We start from the raw sequence: 8,633 nt of genomic DNA on the forward strand, positions 1-8,633 counted from the left end.
ATCTGGGCCACGTGTCCAATTAGCTAATTAAACTTGGATTTAAAAAAGCAAAGAGGGCAAGGGGATCACCTATAACATGAAGGCTAAAGTTGCATTTGGGATTTGCAGCCCTAGGTCCTTTCTTTATTGTTATTACAACATGAATCTTATTATTAGAGTATTTACTTTTAATTCCTTGTTGACTGTAATACCGGAAAAATTGAAATTAGCTTGCATTTCTTTGCCAGCTTTGTTTTGGCAGATACTGCAACAACCCTTTTTAAGGGGAACAATATAAAGAGAGCCTGCTTTTACTCATTGTGGTACCTTAGACATGTATGATTCCAACATCATTTGGGGATTAATAGTTATTTATTAGCTGTGCTCCATTCACTGATTGGCTGGCTTTGTAGCAGCACAGCAAGCATGCTGAAAAGAGCCATGTTAGCATGGATTGTTGTTTTTTTTTTACAAACCACCAATGGATTAAAAAGTAAACTAGAAATAAAAGGTCATCTCATGCAGCTAACAGTCTCAAAACATTCTGCAAACTATTTACTGGTATCTCTTTAATATCAAAGCTGCACAGACACAACAATTATATTTTCTAATTCAACTCAACTTGATAGGTAAGCAAGATAGATACCAGAAATTTATATTAATACAATGGGAAGGAATTAGTCTGTTATTGGTAACAACAAGCATACTTTGACCACATGTCATCAAAAGAATCATCAGAAACTTTGATTTATCAAAAATCACTGTGAACATTTTAAATGTCATTAAAAGTGATGTACAATGCATAGATTAATCTCTAGGGTAGTAACAACATTGTTTCTCTGGAAAATAGTGTACCTCCAAGAGAAAAGCAAAAGAGAGGGAGGAGGAGGAAAAAACCAAAGTTCTATAAGCAATACAGTAATGCTCACAGGTACCACAAAGGTTTAACTACTGAAGATTTTAGATTATCTGAAATGCCAAAGCATGCTTGCTCCAAATTCTTTCCATTAAAGCCTTATTAGACTTTGCACCATTAGCATTTAATACACTGATTAAATATGTGAGAGAGAGAAATAAAACACATTTTTGTAAACACTGCAGTGCATTTATCAGAGAAGTAATTTTCTAAACCATCAGATTGTCTATTCAGATGTGGGATTTTTCATTGAAATAATACACTGGAATGTCTCCTAAAATCATTTTTCTCTGTTAGATAAATGATACACAGAATAAATGTTAGCATGAGACTTAGAGGGTAGTAACACTTCTGTCTAGCCTCCACGGACACCTAAAACCACCAAGGGTATAGGAAAAATGAAGGAAAAAAATACAAGCTTAAGGGGTGTGACTACCATTTTGTCCTTAAGCCTCTCTGAATTACATGGTGTCAGCTTATACTGTACGTTTCATACTCTGCTTACATGAAAGCTTCAGTACCACGTACCTGTCTCTCTTAAATATTAAACACTAGCCAGGTTTTTACCTGACTAACAGCCGTTTGCAGACTGAAAGAAGATCCTTCTTTCCTGCTGTGCTCTTGGTAAACATCAAACAAACATGTCACTTGCCTTGACAATGTGTCTTGAGAGTATAGCTTTTTCAGTTTAGTTTTGCACTTGTATGGAATTTCCCTCTTCAAGGAAGAAAATTCTTTTGTTTTGATTTCAGGATGTGATTCTTTTCTAGAAATTTGCCCTATTTCTCATAAGCTTTTTAGTGTCATTTTTTTGGTGACGTAGTAATGGTCATTCCTTCAGCTTGAAGGATAAAAAGTAGTGTATTCTCCTCATTTTGTTAACAGGAGAAATAACTCAAGATCTTGCTTACTAAAACCCCAAAAAAGAAAAAAAAAACTCAAGTCATGTTACAATGAATCCAGAGTAACATTGGCAGCAAGGTACGGAATTCACAACAACATGGAGCTCAACTGTGGATGAAGAAAAAGTCCTGAATTTTACAGCAGCCAGTATTTGTCAGTGCTATTGAAATGAGATATATTCTGTTATTTCTTTTGGCTTTTTTTTTTTTTTTTTTTTTTTTTTTTAAATTATAGGCTTGGAAGGAGTCTATTTGGAGTCTCTGCCACTCGTAAAATCACTAAAGGCAGGAAGGGACCTCTTGAGATCAACTAATCCACGCCCCCTGCTCAAGCAGGGTATGCTACGGCAGCTTGCCCAGGACCATGTCCAGTTGGATTCACAGATGGGAACCCCAGAACCTTTCTGGGTGACATGTTCCAGTGTTGGATAGTAAAAAGCGCTTTGTTGTGTTCAGGTGGAATCTCACGTTTTTCAGCTTGTGCCCACTGCCTTTGGTTCTGTCACTGGGCACCACGGAGGAGAGTCTGTCTCCCTTTTCCTCATTCCCTCCCAACAGGTATTTAGACACATTCTCCCTCTGAGCCCCTCTGTTCACTGAGACAAAGCAAGCTGTGTAAAGCATCAGGGATCTTCCCCTATAGAAAATATGTGTGATCTCTAACAGCCACCTGCAAAACTATCTGATCAGCAAAGTGAATTTCTCTCTTAACAATTCATTGAAATGACAGAAATACGGCTTTCTTTAGAGCTGCACTGTTCCACCAGCACTTCCCCAGGTTTTCTGATTCAGTGGGGAAATTCTTGACAATTCAGCTTTGAGTCATGTGTGTCATGAGAGCAGATGCTCTGCTACAAAGACTTCCATCCTTTCGCCAGAACACTCCATATGACAGGATCATGTAGGCATGTTTTCTGGGCCTAGCTAACTTGAATGCAGAGCCTGCTGCTGCAGCTTTCAGAATGCACTTCATTTCTCAATTTCAAACGCATTTTCAGAGCACAGGGGGTCTTACCATGAGCTATGTAAAGATGAGAAGATGGGACGCTCTCAACACCCAGTCACTCTCAGGAGCCATTCTGTATAGCTGGTCAGCAAGACAGTGTCTTCTGATACAGAGCCACAAGTGTATAAAAACTAGACTAGATAAGCACTCTTTCACAGGCCATGGCTGCTACGTAAAGGACAGCATGTGCCAGCTCCTGATGTACGTGTTTCTTTTTCTATTGACACAGACAACTGGTGTTACAGAGAAAATTCTGACCCAAATGGATTTAAATGCCCAAAGGTGCTTAAAAATATAAGATCAGACTAAAATGAGAACAAAGAATAATTGTGAAGGCAAAAAATCAAGGAAGTCAAAGCCATAATCAGTTCTGCTTGTCTTATGCACTCCATACTGGTTGGCTACTGAAAATATGCAGTGTCTTAGAAGCTTTCTATTGAAGTTTTTGTGTTGGTGGGGTTTTTTTCTTTGGTTTTTTTTTGTTTGTTTGTTTTTTTGGTGTTTGTGGGTTTTGGGGTTTTTTTTTAGATAATTTCTGTGCGGAAAAGTCAGAGGAATTACATTCTTCAAGTAACTTGACTGGAATGCAAGTTGGTGGCCAGTCTTGTCCCCTGGAGAGGAGACAATGAGCAATAAACTTTTCTCACCTTGCTACTTTTCTTAAGATTTTTCATCAAGTTTAAATGCCCTCACCAGTTCTTCTCATGACATTACTAAGTTGCCTTTTAAATTAAGTTCCTGAATGAGAGAAAAACAGGTTGCTAATATTGAATTTTGCTCAAAATTCTTTCCAGTTGCCCTCCCCAATGCATGAAAACTCAAGCTACTGCAGTTAGTGGCAAAGCTATGCAGGCTTTAATTGGTAGGATTTTGCTCAGCCACTCTTAAACACTTTATGGCAGACATCCAATACCCTACTGTAAATTCTACATGCACATGCTTTGCAACTTGTTAACAACTTAATGGGTTTGCTCTCAGAGGAACTTGCGACATGTTAATCATTGCCCCAGGACCAGTAAAATCACACAAAACATATTAAAATCATTAATTAAAACCCTATAAAATAAAGATGGCCTTTGTTGTAGTAAATGGACACACAGTCAGTAACCCAAGAAATACAAGGGAAAGAACATGTGATGGCTCTCCTGTTTTGACATTCTTTGGTAGTTCTGATGTTTGCCGTTAACAGGCCTGGTGTAACTGTCTAGGAATCCAGAACATTTACCATTCTTTGCTCATCATTACAGTGTATTGTGTATTTTCCACAAAACTAAAAATAAAACAAAACACAAACCCACAGTAAAATTGGGAGGGACCTACAACTCTTAGAATAAAGATGGGCTGCCAGCTCAGCTGTCATCATCAAAGCTGATTTCATCTCCATTTGCAGCTGCTTCTGCAGAGTTTAGATCAGGCACTTTCACAGAAGAAACTTGTTCTGGGTGGTAGAAGCCAAGGCCCCCAGCACTGTGAACACACTAGTTTTGGTTCACAAAATCCTAAACAGAATGAAACCCCCATCACTTGTGATTGACGAAAAGGATCTGAATTCACTGGCCTCAGCTGCAGAAGATATAAAAGCAGCAAATTTGATTTAACTTTAAAAAATATGGTTTCCTATAATGTATGATTTAATTGCAGATACACATACCTTGTCTCTGAAATCTCATTTGAAACCCAATCCTTATCCCCAAAGCTATTTTTGGATCGCCTAACAAAGTCTTATTAGCATATTAGCAAAAGTATGGCACTCCAGTATGTGAAATTTCACTCCAAAAACTTTCCGCCTGAGGCTGGTTATTCATGTACTCCAGCTGATAATGAATCAGTTATTTTTAATGAAATCATACAATGTCATACTTTGTAACTAAGAATTTGCAGGAAAGGCAAATATTTCCTCCCAAAAATTTCTTCCCACTCATCTCTTTGATGATGCACTAAATGTTGAAATACTAGGAATAAATTGTGTTCCATTTGCATGGTACCCGGAGTTTACCCCTTGTTGGATCAGTTCAGTGGACAGCCTGGAGCTACTGATGTTTTTATTTTTCTGTAATGTTGTTGGGAACCAAAATCAGAAATGTTCAATGTCTCAGTCTAATTTGAGACTAATATAATGCAGCAAAGAGCAAAGCCCTACATTAACCAAACAGGCTGTTGAAGACACCAAGAGAATGTAAGCAGAGACCTATATACATGGGTTTTGCTGAAGCAGGGCTTTAAGCAGAAGAGTTTGGTCCAGATGATGCCCTGGATTCGCTCTCATCTCTTCTGCCTGTGACCCCTTGCAGCCTTAGATCTAGCAACGGATGTGAGCAATCAGAATCAGATTTAGGCATACTTGAAGTTTTAAGTCCCTGTCTGTGATGCCACCTTTCATCCACAGTGGCCATTCTGTAAATTAGGTTTACAGCCTTTGGAGTCCCATAAGCACTACCTGATTTGTGACTGCTCCCATCAGACCAGACAAGCACTACACAATCATGACAGGACCCAGAAACTTGAAGAGTGACGTGTAAACCATGCTCAGTAGATGTTCTCCAAAAACACCTAAATGAAGCTGATAGAATAAGATCCTTCACAAAATGCAATTTTATTTGTTAGCCTTTTCAGACCCCATTCCTGGTGTCACAGGTAACTTATCTATCCAGCCTAATGTCTGAACACTTATCTGAAGTGGGAAGTCCAAGTTCAGATCCTTCTTCAGCCACAGTGAGTTCAAGTCCACAAATCTCCCTTTAGAAAAGACAATCCAAATGGCTATGAAGCCAATGTAAGCAAAGAAGCAAGACTTACTAGACAGCAGAATAGCAAGCTAAGGGCATGATTCAGCAGTGCTAGTGTCTCTCAGTCCTTCTGGGGAGAAAGTCAGAGCCCACCTTGTGCTCCTCCTCCAAATACGATCTCCAAGGACATCTGGAGGGCAAGGACTGAAACAAGCATTAAACGCAGCGTTTGTTTTAAAAGCCCCCAATATCCACAACATTTTCACTGGGCAGGCATGCTTCTTTGTAAATATTATGCCTTTATCACCAAAGCAATCCTAAATGGCTACTCTACCAGAGACATTTCTAGCCCACTAGCTAGTCAGCTTACTTCTTTCTTTTAGTTTCTGGGATATGCATGCCACATTGACAAACTCAGCCCTGCGTAATTTCATGCCTGAAGTTATACAAAACCCATACACAGGAAATCAATTATGCTGTAAAAGGGAATCAGAGTTTAAGGATTCCAGGGGAGCAATGGCAGTAGTATTATTAATGAGGTCTGCAGGTGCCTTTGTTGTTCCAGTAAAGCACAGAGACAATCTGCCAGCTCTAAAGACATTATGCTCTGACTTAGCAACACAGAACAGTACAGAAATTTAAAAAGCAGTGGTGTGTCTTTGCTGAGGAGCACAAGAAGAGAGCTTCATGGAAGGAAGGCATTTTAAAGATTGATTTAATGGCAATAAAGAAGAGTATACTGGGCGTACCAAGTAGGAACCAGAGGTAAGGGAGATGGAAGATACACCCTCCCTGTATGTGTGCATCTGAGCTTAACTGCTGCTACATAAAGCCAAGGGCAAAATGTCATGGAAGAACACAGGTCCTTGGGAACATGCAAATGATAAAAGCTTGGAGATTTATGATGAGAAAATCATTGTGGTTTAATTAAACACTTCTGAAGGTCATATTTTTAACTATTACACTGTTAATAAAAGATCAGGTGCGAATAGTTTTAGGGACAGAATGAATCACAAAGTATGTGGGAGATGGCAGGGTCTAGCATGAGCATTACTGCGCAGGGAGCGTGGCTGACAGGCAGGAGGCAGCAGATATATTTCAGACTTTGCCACTGACTTGTTTCTTAACTGGCTGAATCACAAAGATTCAAATATTCAAAAGCAGTTTCTAATCCCAGATGCTTTGCCTTAGACACTGAGTCTGTCTTTTCAGAAGTGCTGGACACCTGCAGCTCTCTTTGCCATCAGATGGGATACTCTCTGGATGAAGTCACAAATATCTGACGCCAAGTTCTGAATAACTAAGAGTGAGGTTTCATGTTATGGCAAAACTGATCAGCTGGCTAACTGCTGGCAAAAGAGCTGCCCTGCTCCCACCTGATTCTCCCACGAGCTGCTTTTGCTTTTCTTGGGATGGATCTGACCTCACAGAGCCAGGGGCGAAACTGGCAGAAATACTCACTTGCGTAGGCTTACATATCTTCTGGATTAACTCCTTGAGTCATCCTCCTCTCTAGCCTCAAAAGCACTGGAGGGATGCAGGCGAGCATAAAGGCAGTAAGGAGGAGTGAAGATTCACTCTGAGGCAGCCACATTTCTAGGCTAATTTTGAAGCCATATGTCTTATCCTCACCATTCATTTGTTTCAGGCTCACCATTTGTGAAACAGAGGTGGGGATGCGTTATTGTAAAACTACACTAATGGGAATAAGAATGAGGAAGTCCAAAAACTAAAAGCAATTCCATATAAATACAAATCTTTACTAAAATGCTCTTATCCATATGTTTCTCCCACAACCCTGCTGACTATATTCCTTTCTCATCATAGAACCATTTGGGTTGGAAAAGACCTTTGAGATCATCAAGTCATTCTCACCTCTCTCCTTATTAGTGCTGTTGAAAACGTGTATTTGTCTAAGTAAAATATAATTGAAATACACCCACTGCATGGTACTTTTAATCAGGCCTGTACATTGAAACCAGACCTATCACTTTTAGTTTCACTGTAGCTGTGCTGCTGCTTCTTGTACTCTGAACAGCACCCCTCAATCCATGCCTCTCACCGGAGCCTGACAGGAGGTGCTGCTTCCACCTCATCATCTGAGAGGGCAAGCAGGACTGCTGCTGGTCTGCCAGCGCCGCTCCACAACAGCTGAAAGGGATTAATACTTCAGATACGCCATTAGTGAAACCCTGCCTATACGGAGGGAGGCAGTGGGATCTTGGCCACTCGCGTGTTGTGAGGCCAAGATTTCGCACACTGCCTGTAGGCAGTTGCAGCACACTCAGGGTTTTCAGGCTCACCTGTAAAAGTTTATTCCCTGCTCCTGAGTTAACTCAGGAGTTGTTGCAGTTATAGACCACCCGGTATTTCATTGTGACAGTCCTCACAGTGATAGATATGTCAGTTAGCACAGCTGTGAGAAAAGGAGGGTAGATGTTAAACATGAAACCATGTTTAAAGCTGACAGGTGCTGAAAGGTATGGTGGATTTTTTTTTGCCATGTATTTCAGATTGAGAGACTACCTGGAGAAGAGCAGAAGAAGCACCAAGCTACATTGGTCAGCAGCTAATTACAAAAAATCCATACAAACACAGCTTTTACCTTCCACATGAGCAGGTGGTCTCATGCAACCCAGTGATAATAGCAATAACCTTCAGTTATATTAGTTTTCCGTCTTAATACAACTATTCTATAAGCAGATTTATTGACTGGAACAAACTACAACCAATAATTAAAAAACAGTGCTATGTGGTTATACTCCCATAACCTTCCTATAACCTGGTAATATGGACGAAATATGGTCCCTGCTCCCAAACATATACCAATATCCACAAATTCATGCTTTATATATAACTGGCAATACATGGCTATTATTAAAGATTAATATCTAAATACTGTTCTGCAGGCTGATAATGTGACTTGCAACCACATTAAGGTATCATTAGGACCACCTAGCTGAAATCACAGCAATTATTTATGTACTGAGTACAGTACATTCTGTATGAATGACCTTCATCACCTGAAAGTGGCCTGCATCAGTCACACTTACCTGGAATTAGTCCTCATTCAAAAGAAAGCTGAGAAGTTAAATTAATAAAGT

Source organism: Falco biarmicus, chromosome Z (genome assembly GCF_023638135.1).
Source record: "Falco biarmicus isolate bFalBia1 chromosome Z, bFalBia1.pri, whole genome shotgun sequence".
NCBI lineage: Eukaryota > Metazoa > Chordata > Aves > Falconiformes > Falconidae > Falco > Falco biarmicus.